This window comes from Hyperolius riggenbachi, chromosome 3 (assembly GCF_040937935.1).
Source record: "Hyperolius riggenbachi isolate aHypRig1 chromosome 3, aHypRig1.pri, whole genome shotgun sequence".
In the NCBI taxonomy this organism is placed as follows: Eukaryota; Metazoa; Chordata; class Amphibia; order Anura; family Hyperoliidae; genus Hyperolius; species Hyperolius riggenbachi.
In genome coordinates this window covers 448,100,633-448,122,850 of record NC_090648.1, presented here as the reverse complement: position 1 = coordinate 448,122,850, position 22,218 = coordinate 448,100,633, and positions in this window count along the sequence as shown.

The window sequence follows — 22,218 nt, the reverse complement described above, 5'->3', positions numbered from 1 at the left end:
GAATTTCTACAATGTTTGGCCACTCGTTGCACCTTCAACAGAAGATCGGCCACGCCTGGGTATGTCCTCAGGAACCGCTGAACTACTAGGTTCATCACGTGCGCCAGGCAAGGGATGTGTGTCAGCTTAGCCAACCTTAAAGCGCGAATGAGATTACTCCCATTATCACACACAACCATGCCCGGTTTCAGGTCGAGCGGTGCCAGCCACAAATCCGTCTGTTCCTTTATTCCCCTCCAAATTTCCTCCCCTGTGTGCTGCTTATCCCCAAGGCAGATCAGCTTCAGCAACGCTTGCTGACGCATGCCAACAGCTGTGCTGCACTGCTTCCACGATCCTACTGCTGCTGGGTTAGCGTTTCCGGATGAGGTACAGCTTTGAGATGGAGAAGGAGTCAGAGAGGTAGGTGCTGCTGTTGTTATCCAGTGGGAGGGACGGCGGTGCAGCTGTTTGCGGCGTGGGCAACACCCGCGCCGTAGCAGGTGAGGAATCGCTGCCAGGCTCCACAAGGTTCACCCAGTGCACGGTAAGGGAGATGTATCAACCCTGGCCGAACGCACTCGTCCAGGTGTCAGTGGTGAGGTGAACCTTGCAGGCAACGGCATTCATCAAGCTTCGGGTTATTTTGCTGACCACGTGCTCATGCAACTCAGGCACTGCAGAGCGCGCAAAGTGGTAGCGGCTGGGAACCACGTAACATGGGATGGCCACTGACATCATGCCCTTGAAGCTGTTTGTCTCCACCACTCGATATGGCAGCATTTCGCAGGCCAGAAGCTTGGCTATGCTGGCTGTTAGTGCCACGGCCCGGGAGTCATTTGCTGGCAATTTCCTCTTGCGCTCAAACATCTCCGAGACAGACAACTGAACCGTAGGGCTGCACACTGAACGGCTGTTGGTTGTTGTGTTTGATGAACACTGGGAGACCTCAAGAGCACTACTCCGGAAAGTGACAGTGTCAGCGTCGTCTGATGTTTGTGAATGTTGTGAAATACGCAATGGCTGGGCTACTGCTGCTGCTGAGGCGGGTCTGGTGGTGAGTCTGGTGACCCCAAGGGAGGCAGTGTTGCTGGTACCCTGTCCTGCCGCGTTTGCCCACAGAGTGGGATGTTTGGATAGCATGTGGCGGCTCATGCTGGTGGTGGAGAGGTTGTTAATACTTTTCCCCCTGCTCAGGCGGGTCTTGCACACCTTGCAAATCGCCATAGTACCATCCTCAGTGCAGTCTTCAAAGAAAGCCCAGACTTTGGAGCACCTGCCTTGCTGGCGATTTCTGTTTGCGCCTCTTTTGCCTCTCACTTGAACTTCCACGCTTGTGGTGCCTGAAATTGCGCGCTGCCTACCTTGTGGCACAAGGCGAACTCGTGCAGCAGTGGGTTCTTCAACAGACTCATCTGTGCTGCTGCTATGCCGGTGATGTTCTCGTTCACAAACAAAATCTGGATCTATGTCCACATTGTCCATACCCTCCTCTTCCATCTCCTGAAACTCGTCATATGTCATTGTGGGCCGCCGCCGCCGTGGAGTAGAGCTCCCCAGAGCAACCTCTGTGCAGCTCACTCCAACGTCGTCTTCCAGATCTTGTCGGCCGACCTCCTGCAATTGCAACCCCTCCTGCCCAAGTTGCTCTGGGATTTGGGTTTCAAAGTCCTCGGACTCGCCTTGTATTTCAGTGCGCGGTGCATTTCCCACAGTTAATGGTTGTGAATCCGGGCACAACATTTCTGGCTGTTCCTCCATTGACCTTTCAAAGGTGGAAGTTTGTTGGGCTGGGAATAGCTCCTGCGAATACCCCATTGTGTCCTGAGGTAATTCATCGGACTGGTTATCTGGCAGTTGTGTGCGTGGTGTCGCTGCCGGTTGTGTCAGCTTTGTGCCCACTGGCTCCTTGTAACTGGCTGAAGACTCGGACCTCGTGCGTGATGTGCTGGTGCTGCTTAACCCACTGCTGGACGCTTGAGAGGTCATCCAAGTAATTATCTGGTCCTGTTCTTTTGGATTTGTGAGGGTTGTTGTCCTGGACAACATGGGCGGTATTGAGTGGGTTTTCTTGGGTGCTCCCCTGTGGCCTGTACGTGAACCGTCAGGGGAATCACCTCTTCCCTTGCCCCTCCCTCTTTCACCGGATTTCTTCCTCATTTCACTTATCCTTAAAGTACACACTGACTGGCAGCAGTACAGTGGCAGTACAGAAATGCTATACAGTGGTGGGTGAGCGGTGTACCACTATTCCCAGCAGCGACACAGAGCACAATGCTATACAGTGGTGGGTGAGCGGTTTACCACTATTCCCAGCAGCGACACAGAGCACAATGCTATACAGTGGCGGGTGAGCGGTGTACTACTGTTCCCAGCAGACACAGAGTGGCAGTAAACACAATAATGCTATATAGTGCTGAGTGAGCGATGTACACAGAGTGGCAGTAAACACAATGCTATATAGTGTGGCTGAGCGAGCGGTGTACTACTGTTCCCAGCAGACACAGGGTGGCAGTAAACAAAATGCTATATAGTGTGGCTGAGCGAGGTACACAGAGTGGCAGTAAACACAATGCTATATAGTGTGGCTGAGCAAGCGGTGTACTACTGTTCCCAGCAGACACAGAGTGGCAGTAAACACTATGTTATATAGTGTGGCTGAGCGAGGTACACAGAGTGGCAGTAAACACAATGCTATATAGTGTGGCTGAGCGAGCGGTGTACTACTGTTCCCAGCAGACACAGAGTGGCAGTAAACACAATGCTATATAGTGTGGCTGAGCGAGCGGTGTACTACTGTTCCCAGCAGACACAGAGTGGCAGTAAACACAATGTTATATAGTGTGGCTGAGCGAGGTACACAGAGTGGCAGTAAACACAATGCTATATAGTGGGGCTGAGTGAGCAGTGTACTACTGTTCCCAGCAGACACAGAGTGGCAGTAAACACAATGCTATATAGTGTGACTGAGCGAGCGGTGTACTACTGTTCCCAGCAGACACAGAGTGGCAGTAAACACAATGCTATATAGTGTGGCTGAGCGAGGTACACAGAGTGGCAGTAAACACAATGCTATATAGTGTGGCTGAGCGAGCGGTGTACTACTGTTCCCAGCAGACACAGAGTGGCAGTAAACACAATGCTATATAGTGTGGCTGAGCGAGGTACACAGAGTGGCAGTAAACACAATGCTATATAGTGTGGCTGAGCGAGCAGTGTACTACTGTTCCCAGCAGACACAGAGTGGCAGTAAACACAATGCTATATAGTGTGGCTGAGCGAGCGGTGTACTACTGTTCCCAGCAGACACAGAGTGGCAGTAAACACAATGTTATATAGTGTGGCTGAGCGAGGTACACAGAGTGGCAGTAAACACAATGCTATATAGTGTGGCTGAGCGAGCAGTGTACTACTGTTCCCAGCAGACACAGAGTGGCAGTAAACACAATGCTATATAGTGTGGCTGAGCGAGGTACACAGAGTGGCAGTAAACACAATGCTATATAGTGTGGCTGAGCGAGCAGTGTACTACTGTTCCCAGCAGACACAGAGTGGCAGTAAACACAATGCTATATAGTGTGGCTGAGCGAGGTACACAGAGTGGCAGTAAACACAATGCTATATAGTGTGGCTGAGCGAGCGGTGTACTACTGTTCCCAGCAGCGACACACAATGACTGGGGGGACCCTGGCTAGCGTGGCTGGAGTGCGAACTACCCTGCCTGCCTACCCAAAGCTAAACCCACAGACAAATGGCGGAGATATGACGTGGTTCGGGTATTTATTTACCCGAACCACGTGACAGTTCAGCCAATCAGAGCATGTTCGGGTCCGAACCACGTGACCTGTTCGGCCAATCACAACGCTAGCTGAATGTTCGGGGAACGTTCGGCCATGCGCTCTTAGTTCGGCCATGTGGCCGAACGGTTTGGCCGAACACCACAAGGTGTTCGGCCGAACTCGAACATCACCCGAACAGGGTGATGTTCTGCAGAACCCGAACAGTGGCGAACACTGTTCGCCCAACACTACCTGGTGCACACCAAGAGTGCTTCTGAGCGTCTTTCAAATCGCTAGCGATTTGAAAAGCGCTTCACTAATGTTACCCTATGAGGATGTTCCAACAGCAGCATTGTGATTTTTTCAATATCGCAAACACTCTGTATGTAGCAGTTTTTGGAGCGATTTATTCAAAAATCGCTTCACAAAATCGCACTCCCAAATTGCTAGTGATTTATGTTGTGATTTTGGCGTGCACTAGCCCAGAGGGAGAAGAAGTGGAGAAAGACTGAAAATAACTAGAGATGGAGCAGAGAGCTTATCTGTATTGCAGTCCCACATCATACAGATACAAAGGTACAAAAGTAACCTGCGCTGTGCTGGTACTAAGAAGGTGTAAGTGTGCTGCTCCTTTTAGCTGGGTGGCGCCAGTAATCCTAGGTAACAGAAGAAGAAACAACGGAGCGCTCCTTGGTGCATTAACTTTTTAAGTTTTTAAGTATTATTAAGCAGGTGTGCTTTTTTGAAACAGGGAAACTTTATTAGTTTAAGGACAATTAAAAGGGGCAATAATACGCCTTTATTAAAATAAAACGAAAATTAAAATTACGGGCGGTGACATTGCACTCTACCCACTATGCTGTAAATATAAGTGGTAAATATAAGTAATACGTGTGTGTTGCAACAGTTTCCCTGTTTCAAAAAAGCACACCTGCTTAATAATAGGACACGCCATATAGGCGGGGTCCTTCAATTCAAAACTCCCAAACACTCCCACTTTGGGTAGTATAAATAAGAGCTGTATGGACCGTAGCATCACCTGACGAAGGCGTGGTTACGCCGAAACGCATTGTGACGTCATACGGCTCCAGCACACCAGGCTTCGCCCACCGCGTGTCACTCCCGCCGATACCACCGCTCCTGCTGTCCCGGCCAGGCACAGGAGCAGAGAAAGGACCGCCCGCAGGCCTGACAAGCGCACTTTTCATCAACACACTGTAAGTGTATTTATGTTGCGTGTTTTTCAAGATTAAAAAGTTAATGCACCAAGGAGCGCTCCGTTGTTTCTTCTTCTGCCACATCATACAGAGGCTACTTGCCTGTAATAGGACTCCTGTTCCTGCCAGTCTTTCACACAAGCTGCCAGCAGCCCTCCTGGAGTCCTAGACTGTCAAAAACGTTTTAACCTGTTTAACACCTTATCAGCACATGCAGTCATTATAACAATGGGGAGAGACCAGACAGATTTTTTTCCCATAGAGCCTCCAGGCAAGCTCTGCATCATGCTGTGTATATTTACCAGCTTGCCTGCACTCTAATTGCTCTGTAATTGTACTTTTATCAACCAGCCTAGTGCTTCACATTGTCTTAAGCCTCATACACATGCTTGATTTCCTGGAACGACGGTCCATCAGACCCTCACGCTGGGCGGGCGTTCCAGCGACAGTACAGTCTGCAGACTGATAAGGCTGTTTCTGAATGACCCGCGCAGACTTATCAGTCTTCCTGACAGACTGTACACACGCTGCACTGTCGCTGGAACGCCCACTCAGCTGGAGGGTCTGACGGACCCCTCGTTCCAGGAAATAAAGTGTGTGTACGAGCCTTTACAAAAACAAACCTGAGAACGCTAGGCACTTGACCAGCCCTAAATCACTTTTCCCTTTGATCTCCCTGCAACCCACAGACACTTCCTTTTCATCTCCCCAGAACGTACCACCTGGCCAGATGCAAAGTACCACTACTGGTACGCGTACCATGGGTTGAAAAGCACTGCACTAAAGCACATTCAGCAGTGATTTATACTTATCGCCATGTCAATGAAAGTGAACAGAGGTGAGAACACTGGAGCGATTGTGATTTTGCCAATTTGCAAACACACTGCTTGCACCATTTTGCTAGCAATCATGATTCAATGTAAAAGAACCACAAATTGAAAATACATATAAGAACATAAAAGTAAGAAGTACATTTCTTCCTGAGTAAAATGAGCCATACATTACTTTTCTCCTATGTTGCTGTCACTTTCAGTAGGTAGTAGAAATCTGATAGAGCCAACAGGTTTTGGACTAGCCCATCTCCTCATGGGGGATTCTCAGGGGTTTCTTAATTTTCCAAAGCATTTAGCGTATGGAAGTTGCTCTGTCCAAGTGCCAAAAAAAGTGAAGTGACCAGGGAGGATGGCCAGCATCTTTGTATAAATGTCATGCTGAGAATACGCCATGAAGAGGATGGACTAGCCCAAAACTTGACAGTTCTGTTGGATTTCTACTACCTACTGTAAATGACAGCAACATAGGAGAATAGTAATTTATGACTCATTTTACACAGGAAGAAATGTGCTTCTTATTTGTATGTTTATTATATGTATTTTACATTTTTTGCAATAGTGGTCCTTTAAATATAGGACTGTTAGTAAAATCACTTTTTAATTAGTATACATACATCTTGCAGTTCTTGTACTATCCAGGAATCACCAGCTTACCCCAAACTCTTTCCAGAACTTCAAAACTGCAAATCACTTTTTGTAATCCCAATTCACAATCACTAACACAAAAAGAACACAAAAAAAGAGCAGGAATTGTTGCTGAAATGTATTTACATAACACTGGCAAAAACTAGGCCTGCTCATTCGGATGTTGCGTACCATATTTTTCGGACTATAAGATGCTCCGGACTATAAGACGCACCTGGGTTTAGAGGACAAAAATCAGGGAAAAAAATATTCTAAACCAGGTGCATCTATAGTGCAGGGGTGTCTTGTAGAACCTTCCCCCCCCCCCCCCCAAAGCTGTCCTTGTCTAAGCTTCAGTGCACATCTACACTAACCCCTGCTGCCCCTGACAGCTAGACCAAGTACCCTACACTAACCCCCATGCCCCACCAGTAACCTTGTGCTACACTAGTCCCTGATGCCCCCACCAGTAGCTACACTATATACTACACTAACCCACCCCTGCTGCCAGACCAGTAAACTTACTCTGCACTACACTAGTCCCTGATGTCCCCCCCCCCCACTTTCTACCTTTCTACTCTACACTATACAACCCCACCCCTGCTGCCCCACCATTTACACTACACTGCATTACATTAAATTAACATCTGCCTCCCCCAAAAGCTACACTTACTAAACATAAACATTACAAAGTGGATGATCTCACCACAATGACAGAAGGCTCCTTGGTGTGGGTCAACAGCAGCGGGATCCAGGGACCTCAGCATACCGGCTGCGGGACAGAAGAGGAGCGATCCTGGCGGCAGCTGTCCTCCAACACTCTGAACTTGTGGTGGCTGGACAGAAGAGGGGCGATCCTGGCAACAGCTTGATAGAAGAGGGGCGATCCCGGTGGCGGCTGTCCTCCCTCGCACTGCACTTGCGGCGGCTGGTTAGCAGAGGGGCGATCCCGGCAGATGTCATCCTACTCCGTGCACTTTTGACGGCCTGGATTGAAGAGGGACGATCCTGGTGGTGGCTGTCCTCCAAACTTCATAGACTTGCTGCAGCTGGATAGAAGATCGGCGATCCCGGCTGTGGCTGCAGCGGCTATAACGAGTACCGATGCCTGTGTACTTCCTTGTTTATTGGTGCCTCCTCATGATGTGTGACGCACATGCGGCTGGGTCATGAGGAGGGCCAGTAAACGAGGAAGTACACAGGCATCGGTACTCATTATAGCCGCTGCAGCCACAGCCAGGATCGCTGCTCTTCTATCCAGCTGCAGCAAGTCTATGAAGTTTGGAGCAGTATGTAGCAAGCACCTATGGAGGACCAATAAAAGAGCTTATTTATTGAAGACGGTGCTGACTCATTGGAACGCCTATCTATGAAGTTTGGAGGACAGCCGCCACCAGGATTGCCCCTCTTCAATTCAGGCCGCCAAAAGTGCATGGAGTAGGATGACATCTGCCGGGATCGCCCTTCTGCTAACCCGCCGCCGCAAGTGCAGTGCGAGGGAGGACAGCCGCCACCGGGATTGCCCCCTCTTCAATCCAGCCACCAAAAGTGCACGGAATAGGATGACAGCTGCCGGGATCACCCCTCTGCTAACCAGCCGCCGCAAGTGCAGTGCGAGGGAGGACAGACGCCACCAGGATTTCCCCTCTTCTATCAAGCCGCCGCAAGTCCAGAGTGTTGGAGGACAGCTGCCGCCAGGATCGCCCCTCTTTTATCAAGCTGTTGCCAGGATCGCCCCTGTTCTGTCCAGCCGCCAAAAATCCAGGGAGTTTGATGACACAGCCGGCAACATCGCCCCTCTCTTGTCCCGCCACTGGTATGCAGCGATGTCTTGATCCCGCTGCTGTTCAGTGGAGTGGCCTGCACCAAGGAGCGCATGGATAGGTAAAGCTTCCGCTGCATTATCTGCATATTTTGGGGCACATTCGGACTATAAGAAGCAGGGACATTTTCCCCCCACTTTTGGGGGAGAAAAAGTGCGTCTTATAGTCCGAAAAATACGGTAATTGGAATTTCCAAATTTCCAATCAGAAATCCGAATTTCGGAAAACGGAAAATGCAGCTCGGAAATCGAATTTCTGCAGAAATACTGCATTAATGCAATTAGGTCATTTCATCCCAATTACAGAACTTGGAAGCATTGGACCAATCAGAGAATGCAGAGTCAACTCAGAAGTATTTGGCCAATCAGAGAATGCAAAAAAATGACCCAAAGAAACCCTACTCGTAAATCTGAACTTGGAAATTGGAAACCAATCAGAAATGCACTGAATTGGTAATTGGTGGAAACCAGAATTTCTGCGGAATCGGAAATTGGCATTTCCAACCATCCCTAGCAAAAATGAGCAACTGCGATCAGTGATCTATAGTAGGCAAAAGGCCTAAACAGTCTTAAAAAGAAAAGACTGCTTGATGTCGAGGTGTGAAAACAATTAACCCATTCCAATTCATTATGTAGATCACCAATGTCCATCCTCGGGTACTTACTCTGCCATTTGCTGTGGGGAGGGGGGGGATGGATGTAGGTGACCTCCGCAGGCTGTGGCGGAGATGCTGGTGGTTTCACCATCTCCTACACTCAATATTCAGAGGAGGGGTAGGACCAGCTCTACCTTGTGTACTCTAGCTGCAATCCACACATGCAAACATAATACAGAAGTTTAAAAATTAGACCAAGTGTCGTCGATTCAGGTGCGTGAACATACTCATGACGGCAACCACGCAATTCTATCCAATAGCAAATGCAAATTCTTGGTTGCGTTTGTCAGCAATGAATCCACTATCCATAATGCCTATTATGTCATTTAAACTTAAATAGGAACTCCAGTAAAAATAATGTAATGAAAAAGTTCTTCATTTTTACAATAATTATGTATAAATGATTTAGTCAGTGTTTGTCCATTGTAAAATCTTTCCTCTCCCTGATTTACATTTTGACATTTACCACATGGTGACATTTTTACTGCTAGCAGGTGATGTCAGTGGAAGGAGAGGCTGCTTGCTTTTTTGGCAGTTGAACCCAGCTGTAAACAGCTGTTATTTCCCACAATGCAATGAGGTTCACAGACAGGAAACTGTCAGGACCATGGTCCTGACATCACACTGTGGGAGAGGTTCCACCACAATATCAGTCATACAGAGCCCCCTGATGATGCATTTGCGTAAATAAAAATATTTCTCTCTATTGGGATGAAGTTCAATTCTTGGTCACGGTTTCTCTGTAACTGCATAACAACTGCTGAACACGGCGGAAGCACCAGGACCACTCCGTGCAAATTAGCATGAAGTGCTAGGGGCGGAGATTGCATGCACATCCCCACTTAAATGACTGAGCTCAGCTCCATCATCAGCCTCACAGCGCCGATAGCTGCTAGGAGACTGTTAGACAGCGAAACCGCCATCCATTTACTCGTCTATGTACATCAATGTGATCTACGGCAGAGCTGTACTGGGGACCCCTGGGTGGCAGGGAAGTAATCCGCTGTTGTAGGCTGAAGCCTATGACAGCCGATCACGCTGATTGGCTGGCAGGGGGGAGGGAGGGATAAAAAAAAATAATAAAAAAATAGGGAAATTTATTATAAAATATAAGAAATAAATATTTGTAAAAAAAAAAAATTAAGCATGGGGGAGCGATCACAGCCTACCAACAGAAAGCTCTGTTTGTGGGCAAAAAAGGAAAGGGGGGAGGTTTACTTGTATGTTAAAGTGAACCTTAAGCCAGAAAGAAAAATGAGTTTTACTCACCTGGGGCTTCTACCAGCCCCCTGCAGCAGTTCTGTGCCATGCTTTCTCCGCATTCCCGACTGTAATTAGCGCTATTGCGGACCTACAAAAATACGCGTTGCCGCATATCTATGCATGCGCAATGCGGCAAATTTTTGTACGCGTTGCGGTCCGCAATACCGCTAATTACAGTTGGGAATGCGGAAAAAGCTACGCATGGCCAGTCCTGACGGCCTGTCGGCAAAAATGAAACTAGCTGGCAGCGGGGGACCAGGGGATTAGTGAGTGACTGTGAGGGCACAGGACTGCTGCAGGGGGCTGGTAGAAGCCCCAGGTGAGTAAAACTCTTTTTTTTCTGGCTTAAGTGTCTCTTTAAGTTGTACACCCCAGAAACGAGGCCTTAAAGCTGCAGGGGCCTTAATAGTAAAAAATAGCCTGGTCACTAGGGGGTTTTAGACCGTGGTCCTTAAGAGGTTAAGTCAGTTGGGCTGAGATGGACTCAAAAGCGAGTTTCATTGCGCCTGTGCATTAGCGTTCGGGCCACACTTTTACATTAAAAACTATGTTCACAGGGGAACTTGCATTCACAGACATACATTTGCATCAGGATTTGACCTTTTGCTAGTGGGCAGGAGCATGTTTGCCATGATCCCTACATACCACACCACACCTGGCTCATCTAGCATTATTCTTCCTGCATTTACCTACCTTTGATTGAGGAGAGGAGGGGAATCAAAAAGGCTGATCACTACAACCAATTCTTATGAAAAAAATCTTTGAGGGTCATACAAAGACATAAGGAAAAAAGAAGAAACGTCTATTCAAAATAAGTAAACTTTATCAACATGCACCAAAAAAGTCCCAGGTTCCATTTTCAAGGCAGACAAATATGCTGTATTATTCTAATATACCTAAGAATGTATGTACAATGTCGACAACACTAGTCCCTTTTGGACCTCAACAAGTCCTTTGCAAATGTACATACTGCAGGGTATAACTATTCAAGTGCCAGGAGTGTGGAAGATTCCACACCTGCAAAGGGGAGAATATTCCTGATCAGCTGATCACTAAACAGAAACACTGTAAGTTTAAAAGAACAGCCTGGGAACTATTTACAAGTTGGCAGAATTGTCTCCACTGTATTTATCATTACATGTTTAAAGGAGGAACTGCAGTGAAAATATCATAATGAAAACAATTGAATATTTTTTTAAATAATATTCATGTAGAAATTATGTTGTCATTGTTAGCCCATTGCAAAATCTTTTCCTGAATTATATACTAATATTTATCACAGGTGGTGCCTCTTTACTGCTGACAGGTCATATCTACGGAATGTTTGTTTACTGAGAGTTCTAAAGCCAGTAGAAAATGTACCTGGTCTTCCAGAATGTTCTGGGGTGGATGGAGGAATAATTCTACATAACTAATTAGCCTACGCTATCAATATCACTGTGAGTGCATGGCAGGGCTACATTTAATATACAGTACAAGCAAGGCAGTCCGTGCACCGCTTCTAATATTGCATTTATGTCCTTGGCATACATATGGTTACAGCATACGAATCCATTGCATAGCAAAACAAGGTAGGTAGATCTGACCTTTTCCAGAATTTGTGCTCGGACGGGTGAGGGAGGGTGACCAGGGGGTGAGAGGACGGCGCAACAGCCGTTTTGCGCCGGTGTGGCGCTTGTCCATGTGCGTATTTCCAGGGCAAAGGCGGTGTGTCTGGACTTCTGTGATGTAGCTGGGAAGCCCCACCCATCACGCTCGCCATTGGCCTGTGTAGCTGGGGAGTGAGAGGTTAGGGGTGAGTGGGAGGGGGATCGTCAGACAGTGACGGCGGCGGAGAAGTAACAGAATATGCTACTCCTCACATTGCAACAAGTGGAAGGAAGATCGCCGCAGAGCGGCGAAAAAGTGACAGGATGTGCTGCCTCTCGGCATTAAAGTGGATCCGAGATTAACTTTTACTCATTGCATGATTGTGTTCCTTTCCTATTGTTTATAGGGCATTCCTCAAGCCAAATCCTTTTTTGTTTTTGTTTTAATACTCTAATTCCCTATAAACTGAACAGGCCTCGCCCACAGGTTTTCAGAGTGCCTTGGCAGTAACAAGGGCTTATGGGACCTCAGTCTGGGGAGGAGGAGGGGGAGGTATTACTAGCCAGAGATTTCAGAGGCAGAGGGGAGGAGGTAGGAGGAGGGGGATTAGGTTTTTTTTCAGAGGTTGAGTGCTGTGTGTAATGTTTACAAACAACATGGCTGCTGGCATTGTCATTGTCATTGGCTGCTGTCATTCTATTGAAGCTGTTTTCAGCTAGATTTGCTGTCTAAACTTTAGATAAGATCTATAGACAAGTTACTTGTTTTAGTTAGTTTTTCATCTCGGATCAGCTTTAAAGAGAGTCTGAAGCCAGATAAAAAATGGCTTTTAGCCCTGCCTCACACGGAGCGCACAGGGGCAGCAAAATCCATGACCAAGTTGGCCGTGGATTTTGCAGGGGGGATTTGGGGGGTAAAGACCCCTTGTTATGCTGCGGGATAGCGGCGTTTTAGCTGGGGCAAGCATGCCCCTGCTGAATCTATATATATAATAGAGTAAGTGCCTCGACCTTCAAGCAAGAAGAAGAAGTAGCGCCCTGCCCCCAGGGCCGGTCCAAGCAAGAAGAAGGGGCTGGTCCAAGCAAGAAGAAGAAGTAGTGTCATATTAAACCAAGGGCAAAGAGGGATAATGTGCATATGCAGTAGCAGTGCATTGTGGGTAACCACAAATGTTCACTTATTGCTGAATTATTGCAGATTTGCTTCTGTTTTAAGAAGGAAAATTACACCAAGCTTTGCTTTTTTTAGTAGGAGGGCTTTTTGGTCCCTTTTATCCCTCTATAAATTCTTAGTAGTTTGGGTCACCCTGAACTGCTTGGTTACTCTGTTGTACTGGTCTAAGTCCTATCTCATACAGCCATATCAATCCTTGCCATGTACTGATGAGGACCAAAAGTCCAAAACAGGCTGTCACACGTGGGTTTGATATAGCTGTGTAAAATTTAAAGCTATAGGCTTGCTATACACCAGTGGTTCTGGATGCTTGCTTGGCTTACTAAGGGTGAAAGGGGGTAATTTGCATATTCAGTAGCAGTGCATTGTGAGTAACCACAAATATTCACTTATAGATGAATTATTGTAGATTTCCTTCTGTTTTAAAAAGGCAAATTAAACCAAGCTTTGCTTTTTTAGTAGGAGGGCTTTTTGGTCCCTTTTATCCCCCTATACATTCCGAGTGGTTTCGGTCACCCTGAGCTGCTTGGTTACCCTGTTGTACTGGTCCAAGCCCTATCTCATACAGCTGTATCAATCCCTGCCATGTACTGATGAGGACCAAAAGTCTGAAATAGGCTGTCTACATGTGGGTTTGATATGACTGTGTAAAATGTAAAGCTATATGCTTGCTATACACCAGCGGTTCTGGATGCTTGCTTGACCTACCAAGGGTGAAAATGGATAATTTGCATATTTAGTAGCAGTGCATTGTGGGTAACCACAAATGTTCACTTATAGCTGAATTATTGCAGATTTCCTTCTGTTTTAAGAAGGCAAATTACACCAATACAGTGTGCGGCATTGCAGGAAGTGACGACAGTGGAACGCACGCTGGAATGCGGAAGAGGTGAGTCATCCCCGCCCGCTGCCTCTTACTAATAGTGGCTGGGGACCCAGGTGAGGGAGGGGGGGTCCTGCTGAGCTTAGGCTGGAGAGGGAGCACACATGGGGGACCCAGGTGAGGGAGCGGGGTTCTGCTGAGCTTAAGCTGCAGGGGGAGTGCACATGGGGGACCCAGGTGAGGAAGGGGGGGTCCTGCTGAGCTTAAAGAGACACTGCAGCAAAAAAAATTGTGATATTATGATTTGTATGTGTAGTACAGCTAAGAAATAAAACATTAAGATCAGATACATCAGTCTAAAGGTGGCCATACACTGGCCCGATTTGCGCCCGTTTCGACTGCAGATTCGATCACTGGGATCAAATCTGCTGCCAATCGTTCACGCTACACGCCGAATTTCTATCCATTCCGTCCGATCCCGTCGATCGCGCCGTGCGGAAAATAACGGTCGATCGCCCGCGGGTAAAGAGCGCATCCCAAGCGGCGTTCGAGTGCCCGACGATCAACGCAATAGAGCCGCATACATTACCTGCTCCGCCGGCGCGACTCCCGGGTCTCCGCTCTTCTCCGTCTCCGCTCTGGTCTGGTCTCCGCCATGCTTCCCTTCTTCCTGTCCCAGCAGGAAGTTTAAACAGTAGAGGGCGCTCTACTGTTTAAACATCCCCCAGACAGGAAGAAGGGAAGCATGCCGTAGACCAGAGTAGACCAGAGCGGAGACGGAGAAGAAGAGCGGTGACCGGGGGCAGTCGCACCAGCGGAGCAGGTAATGTATGCGGGGGGGGGGGGGGAGGGAGCGGCGGCAGCACCACCACCACAACAGATTGTGATCGGTTTCAGGCTGAAATCGGTTCACAATCTGTTTGCAGTAAAGGTAGCCATACGATCCCTCTCTGATCAGATTCGATCAGATAGGGATTTGTCTGTTGGTCGAATCTGATGGCAAATCGACCAGTGTATGGCTACCTTAATTGTTTCCAGTACAGGAAGAGTTGAGAAACTCCAGTTGTTATCTGATATGCAAACAAGCCATTAAGCTCTCCGACTAAGTTAGTCGTGGAGAGGGCTGTTATCTGACTTTTATTATCTTAACTGTAAATGAACTGTTTACTTTTCCTCTGCTAGGGGAGAGGTCATTACCACACAGACTGCTCTGAAACAATCATTTTGAATGCTGAGTGTTGTGTAATCTGCACATATTAGAGAATGATGCAATGCTAGAAAAAACACTATATACCTGAAAATAAAAGTATGAGAATATTTTCTTTGCTGCTAATCTTTTAGTAATTATTCATAGTACACAACCAATTCACTATATCATATATTTTTTTCGCTTCAGTGTCTCTTTAAGCTGCAGGGAGAGTGCACATGGGGGACCCAGGTGTGCGGGGGTTCTGCTGACCTTAAGCAGGAGGGGGTGCACATGGGGGACCCAGGTGAGGGAGGGGGGTCCTGCTGAGCTTAAGCTGGAGGGGGGGTGCACATGGGGGACCCAGGTGAGGGAGGGGGTCCTGCTGAGCTTAAGCTGGAGGGGGAGTGCACATAGGGCCTCCCCCTGTGCCCAATACCCCCTTCCTGCCTTCCACCCCCTTATGCAGTGTATGCTATGTCGCGGGTCAACTAGTATAAGATAAAAAGCCATTTTTTATCTGGCTTCAGACTCTCTTTAAAGAAAATCTGTATTGTTAAAATCGCGCAAAAGTAAACATACCAGTGCATTAGGGGATTATCTCCTATTACCCTCTGTCACAATTTCGCCGCTCCTCGCCGCATTAAAAGTGGTTAAAAACAGTGTTACAAAGTTTGTTTATAAACAAACAAAATGGCCACCAAAGCAGGAAGTAGATTGATGTACAGCATGTCCACACATACAAAATACATCCATAAACAAGCAGGCTGTATACAGCCTTCCTTTTGAATCTCAAGAGATAATTTGTGTGTTTTTTCTTTCCCCCTTCTGCTCTCATGCACTGAAGTTTCAGGCTGCTCTTTTCTTCCTGCAAACAGCTTTGCCCTTGTCTGAATTTCCTCAGTATGTGAAAGCCCAGCCAGCTCAGAGGACACTTTATCCAGCTTGTAAAAGATACAAGAGCAGAGAGAAGCTGCACTAATCTAAATATAACACAGGCAGTGTGCAGAGAGGGGCCTGAAAGGGGGAGTTCATAGCAGAACCACAACACTGAAGAACTTGGCAGCCTTCCAGACACTGGCCGACAAGTCTGACAGGGGAAAGATACATTGATTTATTACAGAGACTGTGTTAGTAGAAAGTGCTGCAGTTAGCCAGAACACATTAGAATAGCTTTTGGAACTTGTAGGATGATAAAAAACAGGATGCAATTTTTGTTACGGAGTCTCTTTAACCACTTAACGACCGCCTAACGCCGATAGGCGTCGGCGGGTCGTTAGTGGTATAGCATGGAAACCTTTCCATGCTAGTTCACGGAGACTGCCTCCGTGAACAGTGTGCGAGCCGCCGATCGCGGCTCGCACGCATAATGTAAACATCCGGGGAAGAAATCCCCGCTGTTTACATCACACGGCGCTGCTGCGCAGCAGCGCCATGACGTAGATCGGCGATCCCTGGCCTCTGATTGGCCGGGGATCGCCGTCATCTGATAGGCAGAAGCCTATCCTATCAGGCGCAGGACGGAACTCCGTCCTGTGCCGCTCAGAAAAGAAGGTAGAGGGAGGGAAAGCCGGGGAGCCCGGAAAACGCTGCGGAGGGGGGCTTTGAGTAGCCCTCCCCGCAAATCAGTAGTAGCCGGCGGCGATCAGACCCCCCCTGCAGGACATCCCCCTAGTGGGAAAAAAAGGGGGGAAGTCTGATCGCCCTGCCACATTCCTGATCGGTGCTGCGGGCTGTAGAGCCCACGCAGCACCGATCAGTGCAAAATCCCCTGGTCCTTAAGTGGTTAATGTGACATATAGTGTAACATGTGTGCATGCAATCCATTTCAGTATAAAAGTGACATATATATATATGTGCATACATGCCTCTAAATCATGCCATCATCTAATTATTCCGTGATTAGTTCAAAAGTGCAATTTGTGAACATTCTGTGCAGAATTGGCTAAACCTAAACCTGTGTCAGCTGATCCTGTATCAGGTTGTCATGACAAGTCTCTCATTGCCTCTTATTCAGTATAAAAAATCCTATATTTATTAGAAATGATTAAAACCACTCACTATCTAAAATCACTACTAAGTTACTATACTGTAACCATATGTATGCCAAGGAAATAAATGCAATATTAGAAGCGGTGCACGTACTGCCTTGCTTGTACTGTTTTAACCAGTGTGTCCCCTCTACAAGTCTGAATGCACGCTCCTATTGCAGACCCTGAGCACAGCAAAGTGGAACAGGACGGAGTGTTTACTTAAAGGTGCAGTAGACCTATTCATCCCCCAACCACCGAGTGCCAGGCACAAACTTTCTTTTGTGTACTACATTTAATATACTGTACACCAATAAATAGCTATAGAAAGTGTTTCTGGTGATGAAACAGGAAAAATACTGTGAACATGACTATCCTGAATAATTAACAGTATTTTACTATATTTTGCTTCTGTGCCTCTTTAAATAAAGTGGACCTAAACTTTTGAAATCAATGTGTTTCACAGAGAGGCAATCCTCAATTATACTGTTGTAGATAAAACAAAAGGATAAAACGTTTTGCAGAGGAAAACTAGAGAATAGGTATACTTACACTGATTAAAAAAATAAATGGAAAAAAAAAGAATGCCCCATTGTAAACTATCATCCCCATGAATTTTCACAGGTCACAATTTCTCAAGATTCAGGACAGAGGAAGTGCCAGCATGTCCCCCCTCCCCCCCCCCCCCCCCCCACACACACACACAATGTAATAGTAATTATCTAACCTCTGGAGAGTCATGTAATAAAGGAGGCAAAGGCATGATCAAACTCTCTGAATCCCTATAGGTAGGGGGCCCCGGGGCATAGGGCACTATTATACTAAGGAGAGGTGCAAAGGGTTGTGTATTCTTGTTGTGTTGTAATGATTTGTTTCTATGTCAGGTTCATTGTTATAGAGCTTGCATTAGAAGAGAATTCCAGGAAGAGACAATATTGTGTAAAGTATATACAATAGATGCTCAGAGAGCTCGCTTCAGAATAAAATCAACAGTGAAGACCACGTATTGTGATCTAACAAAACAAGCCCTTTAGATCAACAAAACAAGCATTAGAGTATGATGATTATTATTATTACCATTTATTATATTTATAAAGCAGCGACATATTTTGCAGCACTGGACAATAAATACACACAATGATACAACGGATGGCAGACGTAACGTAACAAGCTTATACAACATAACGGAAAAAATACACCACCTGGGAGAGACTTACCTCTGTATTGGGAAGCCTCTGGATTGTAATGAGGCTTCCCCCTACAGAGGTAAGTCTCTACCAGGTGATGTTTGTTTTCTTACCGGTTTTCTTTAAAAAGAATGTAAAAACACAAACAGAAGAAATAACACTGAGCATAAACTAGCAAAGTAATTCCAGGTCAAGTAACTTAGGGTAATTTATAATCTAGAGTTACCACTGCAGATATAACAAACATAGAAGGTACTCATCATATTCTTCCTCATTTACTACTTTCCAAAAGAACTGTATTTGTTCTAAAAAAAACTAAAAAAGACAGTGTAAGAACATAAATGGAAGGACTAACAATGGAAGTAAACTATCAAAAGTAATTCCAGGCCAAGCAAGCTAGTGTCAATTATAATCTAGAGTGGTATACTATAGAAATGACAAGGTATACATCATATTCTTCCACATTTACTCAAAGAGTTTTATATGCTACTATAGGAAATAAAAAAACAGTTTTAGAACAAAACCACAAGTCACTGAGTAATATCTGGCCGAGCAAGCCAGTGTCATTCATCGATCTAGAGTAGTATACTATAGAAATATTGAAGTCTGTATTTTCGCAAATGTTCATTCTTTTTTATTGCATTGAAGTCAATGGTGCCGACTTCAGCGATCAATAGCAAAGCCCCAAACAGGCTAGAATCCCCAAATCTGCTAGATATATATAAGAGAACAGTAGGAACAAGGTAATAAACATCTTTCAAAAAGACCTTGTAGTTTTTGAGAAAATTGAATTGAAAGTTACAATAAGAAAGATATTTTTTTAAATGTGCTTCAAATGTGGTTATATGACAGATAATGTACTGTATCTACCTATCAGTTGTGAAAAATTACATATAGAAAGTACAGTGAATTTTCAGCTCGGATTTTCAAGTGTTCAGTATGCAGTGTGTAATGATCACCTGGAAACCCAGTGAAAGTGGCAACGCTTTGTACTGTCATTAAAAAAAGTCATTTAAAAAAAATGATGTGAGGTCAACAGGGGTGTCGGGCAGGGTGCTGTCTGGCATAGCATCTTCGAAAGAACTATTGCACTGGTTGAAAAGTGAATATATACAGTGTACGCAGCTGCCTACCTGTGAAGGGTGGTCAGGAGCTCAAGCCTGCATGGAAGACAATATGTAGATAGAAGCGGCTGGGCACATCCAGTTGAAAGGACCTTTATTGTAAACAGTTTCAAAATAATGCATGACATCAGCAGCAACAGTGTGCCAGGAGAGAGAGGGATTAGCATGAAAAGATAGTCGACAGCTGTTTCGCACTTTACAAATAAGTGCTTCCTCAGGACATACGAGCCCCCAGACATCACCCCTTAAATACTCTACTTACAGAAGCAGCAGCTGAAGGAAGGAGGACGCCATGAGGAGCGCACCCATGATCGCCGCAATCAGCACTTCCTGAACGCCAACTGCGTTCCACAGACCGGAAGGCGCGGACCGGAAGTGGTCATCAGAACCCACTGGGCCAATAGAGTGTGAGCGCCACCTGCGCTACGCTCACAACAATACAATAGGATGACTACCCGAAGGAGCCCCGCCCCCGGGATGCCCTGGATGACAGAGTCTACTCGCCCCTTGCCTCCATCCCAATGCAGAGACCACTGACCTAAATGGAAGTCCGCCTCCCCGCATCTAGGGAGAGGCGAGAAAGCGTCCCTAGCAACCCTACAAAACAATGCACTCAAATGAAAGCAATGGCTATCTAAGGCACAAAACAAGTGAAAAAGGGCCAGGGCATCAAAGATTAAGTACATCACTCCCATATATAAAAGCCAAGGGGAATCAATTACCCATAGGGCAGTAGATACTGACCCAAAGGACTGAGGCCCATAATACAATACCTGTCCCAGACGGATGATCTCATTTGCGGGTGCTGCTACAACTGGCCTCCTCCTCCTCAGTACCAGCCTAAGATACACAAAGGGAGACAAAAAATGGAGAATTCAATTCTACAATCATCACATTGCATATAAACAACATTAATTAAAAGAACAACTTCATCTTCTACAAAACCACTGATAAATCATTGCGTTCATTTAGTCCCATTGGACCTAAAGCCTCAAAAAAGGATATCCAAAAGCTTTCCCAACGTTGCAACTTTTTAACCCAATCTCCACCCCTAGAATCCTTTCCAACCACTTCCAACCCAAAGAAGAGTCTCCTGAATGTACTGTATTCATATGTTCCATGACCCTCGGACACCCCTTAGCTCGCGGGTTGCCCAAGGATCTACAGTGTTCTTGGTATCTATCCTGCATCATGCGTGTAGATAATCCAACATAAATGAATTGACAGGGACAGACAAGTGCATATATTATTCGTTTTGTTTTACAATTGATGAACTGTCTAAATTTTACCGTTTTTCCAAATCTGAAAAACTCTTTTCCGGTAATCAAAAAATTACAGCACGAGCATGAATTACATCTGTAATTACCAGGGGGTCTATTTCTACCCAACCAGTTTTGAGTATTTTGACTAACAAACTCGCTGTGGGACAATTGATCTTTAAACCTTTTTATAAGAAATACATGGGGTCTGTCGATACTTATCCGCTAGGAGTTTATCCTCCTGTAGGATCCACCAGTTGTTTTTGATTGATTTCTTAATTTTCTCAAACATGGGAGACTACGTAAAGTGCATGAAGAATCTATCCTGTTGTTTTTTCACCCTAGGGGTCAGCAAGGATTCCTTATTTTTGTTAGCAGCTTTATGAAAAGCTTCAGTGATGACTTCATCACTGTAGCCTCTAGCAAGCAACCTGTCCCTGAGTTGTTCAGCTTGATCTACAAAATCCTCCATTGTCGTAGCTCATGCAGGATACAGGTCCTATTGAGAACCTGTAGTACTGTGTTTCTAGAAATTTTATGGGATGTTTCCTTTTGGTTTTTAATAGTTGTTGGGATTGAATCCCTGTCATATATTGTACCGTTAGGTTGATCATATATAATAAAGATCTTTTATATATTGTGATATAATAGTATTGAGTGGTGCTTGTTCCGGGGTTTCTTTCTTCTACTAATAAGTACTGTGTCTTAGACCCCAGCACACTCAGTTATTGTTCACAAGGGTGCGAACTAAGACTCCTTTTTGATTTTAGAATTTAATTCTCCATTTTTTGTCACCCTTTGTGTATCTTAGGCTGGTACTGAGGAGGAGGAGACCAGTTGTAGCGGCACCCGCAAGTGGGATCATCCGTCTACGTCAGGTATTGTATTATGGGCCCCAGTCCTTTGGGTCAGTATCTACTGCCCTATGGGTAATTGATTCCCCTTGGCTTTTATATATGGGAGTGATGTACTTAATCTTTGATGCCCTGGCCCTTTTTCACTTGTTTTGTGCCTTAGACAGCCATTGCTGTCATTTGAGTGCTTTGTTTTGTAGGGTTGCTAGGGACGCTTTCTCACCTCTCCCTAGATGCGGGGAGGCAGACTTCCGTTTAGGTTCGTGGTCTCTGCATTGGGATGGAGACGAGGGGCGTGTAGACTCTGTCATCCAGGGCATCCCGGGGGCGGGGCTCCTTCGGATAGTCATCCTATTGTATTGTTGTGAGCGTAGCGCAGGTGGCGCTCACACTCTATTGGCCCAGTGGGTTCTGATGACCACTTCAGGTCCGCACCTTCCGGTCTGTGGAACGCAGTTGGCGTTCAGGAAGTGCTGATTGCGGTGATCGTGGGTGCGCTCCTCATGGCGTCCTCCTTCCTTCAGCTGCCGCTTCTGTATGTAGAGTATTTAAGGGGTGATGTTGGGGGGCTCGTATGTCCTGAGGAAGCACTTATTTGTAAAGTGCGAAACAGCTGTCGACTATCTTTTCATGCTAATCCCTCTCTCTCCTGGCACACTGTTGCTGCTGATGTCATGCATTATTTTTAAACTGTTTACAATAAAGGTCCTTTCAACTGGATGTGCCCAGCCGCTTCTATCTACATATTGTCTGGCTTGATGGAAGTGCTTTTTGGGCTTTGAGCACTCCGGAGAGACCTAGTGAAGTGGTCTTGTGCAC